This window comes from Hipposideros armiger, unplaced genomic scaffold (genome assembly GCF_001890085.2).
Source record: "Hipposideros armiger isolate ML-2016 unplaced genomic scaffold, ASM189008v1 scaffold_275, whole genome shotgun sequence".
NCBI classification, from domain to species: Eukaryota; Metazoa; Chordata; class Mammalia; order Chiroptera; family Hipposideridae; genus Hipposideros; species Hipposideros armiger.
This window is the reverse complement of record NW_017731625.1, coordinates 1,881,447-1,883,920: the sequence shown is the minus strand read 5'-3', so window position 1 is coordinate 1,883,920 and position 2,474 is coordinate 1,881,447. Positions and strand designations below refer to the sequence as shown.

The following is a 2,474-nucleotide window of genomic DNA, read 5'->3' as shown; positions in this document are numbered from 1 at the left end:
GCAATGATGGTGCCAACTTGGGCTAGTGAAGCATCCTCCACAACTAGATTGAAGAACAAAAACGACAGCAACTTGTCTGTTCCCCTTCCCCCAATTCCCCAGCACTGTTCAAAAAAAAAAAAAAAAGAACATAGCACCCAGGCCTGGCTGTGAGTCCTTCTCTACACCCCAACGCCCCCGGCCCCCGTAAAAGTAGAAAGGACCGAACTGTTCGTCGAGTACCTGTATGTGCCAAATGCCATCGTAGCCACCCAAGTTACTGGTCTAGTCTTTAAACCAGATGGCACCACACCAGAGAAAGATCTGGCCCCAGTATCTGGTGCCAAAGAAGAGAGACCCTGACTTAAACATTTGAGATGGACGTCACGGTCCCCATTTTAAAGCAGTGGGAAAGTCGAGCAGTTGCGATACCTGCCCCAGGTCATGCAGTGAGTACTTGGTGACCCCAAGTGTTACACCGAAAACCAACCCGCTCCAAAGCTCTTTCCAGCATCCCACGGGGCCTCTCTCTATGTCCTCACCTGTAAAATGGAGAAATAATAAAAACTTGGCTGAAACTTATGATGGTTATGCAATGAGATCATTGTCAGCAGCACTGTGGGTGCTTCACTGGTTTTCATCAGCATTATTAACTCTGAGGTACAATCTCAATGGTCCACGTTTCGGACCCTCCATGCCACGCTGTGATCTGCAGACTCATTTCTTGTAAGACAGGACACCTTTCGGCATTGCGTACATCGGGGCTGGGTCATCTTCATTGGGGGATGTCCTGGGCACTCTGGGGGCTGAGCAGCCTCCCTGGCCCCCACCCACTTCATGCCAGGAGCACCCCCAGTTGTGACAACCACAGATGTCTCCAGACATCTGTCCCCTGGGGGCAGAATCTACCCCCAGTTGTATGTAAAGGGATTAAAGCCAAAGGAAACCCATTTGGAATTTTTAGGTAACTCTGTGATGCCCCATTGACATGTTAGAAACTCAAGCTCCACACTGAACTCAGACTCCTGGAATGGTCTGTCTCCAGAGGATGTTCCCAAATCATCTTTCCTAGAAAAATTCTTGGTAGCACGTATGGAAATGTAATTAAGCAGCCGTTTTTTCTCTGCAGTGATGACACAGATTTGGGTCTGTAATAAAGATAGACAAGTCCCTTTACACCTGAGGGCCAAACTGGGCAGGTCCCCTCTCGGCACATCTGAGATTCAGGGCCGGGTCACTCTCTGTGGGGGTGTCCTGGGCACTGTGGGGTGTTGAGCAGCATCCCTGGCCCCACCCACTTGTTACCAGGAGCACCCCCCAGTGTGACAACCACAGATGTCCCTAGACATCACCTAGTGTCCTCTGGGGGCAGATTTGGCCCTCTCCCCCCATTGAGAACCCCGTGTAAGGAATGTAAGTTTTTCTTCATATCCTGTAGGACCCTGGGGAAATGTTTTCCCAGCAGTTCTTTGCATGTCCAGACCCACAGATGCATCAAATTAGGACATGGCTGTCCTTCAGAACTGTTCTCAGGAGAGGGGCCATGCAGGCTGATAGTTCTAGTCTCCAACCAGCCTGGTTTGGTAAATAATGTTCCCAACTTCCTTACCTCGGAGTGACCTCTCTTTCTCCTTGCCGGCTTGCATTTCCTGGTCTTGGCGGTGACAGGTTTTCAGTGGATAACACTTAACTTGGCTGTGGCACTCTCCTTTCCCCATGTTCTCTGAGCCTCTCTATTCCCATAAAGCCAGTCTCCTGTTTTCTGTGATGGTTCGGGGATTTAATTAGGCCCCCATCTGGCGGAGAGCCCACTGTGCGTCAGTCTCCAAGAATGTGATCTGTTTTGGTTCATTTATGAACATGTCCAACTGTTAGGGGGGTTGACGTGGCTGGTGGTGTGTTTGAGGAATATAAAGCAGTTTGCTACCCCATAGCATTTTCCATATGTTAAAACATTACCAATCCCAAGTGTAAAAATCTGGTTTCTTATCTATCCTAGTCTCAGCCAGAGGGAGAGGCGTTAGACCAGTTCTGTTTTAAGGAAAGTAGTATGAGATATATATATCTATCTCAGTGGCATATAGCATTGTTTCCTGAATGAGCTTTTCTTTTGGGGGATATACAACCATACAGCTTTCAAACCCGGTAATGTATAAAAAGGACATTGAGTGTGAATATCTGAGTTTTGAACACCCACAAAGGCTAGCTCTGTTTTCGTCACCACCCCCAGATCTCACATCAAAACAGGTATCCTCTCTTTTTTCAGTCACCTTGGGAGATCTTGTACTTCTAACAGTGCTGCCTCGTGATGGCCTTTCAAGAGCTGCTGTGCTTTTATATATTCAAATATACAAATTTGTATGTTTCAAATGTGTTTTATTTTATTTTATTTTATTTTATTTTTTTATTGGGGAATTGGGGGGATGGGAACAGTGCTGGGGAATTGGGGGAAGGGGAACAGACAAGTTGCTGTCGTTTTGTTCTTCAATCTAGTT

General features: G+C 47.3%; 1 protein-coding gene across 2 annotated transcripts in view; it reads left to right on the top strand.

Annotated features, from left to right (window-relative positions):
• Positions 1-2,474, top strand: part of GNG7 (G protein subunit gamma 7) — a 124,097-nt gene that overhangs the window by 17,172 nt on the left and 104,451 nt on the right. The gene's annotated exons all lie outside the window — the stretch shown is intronic.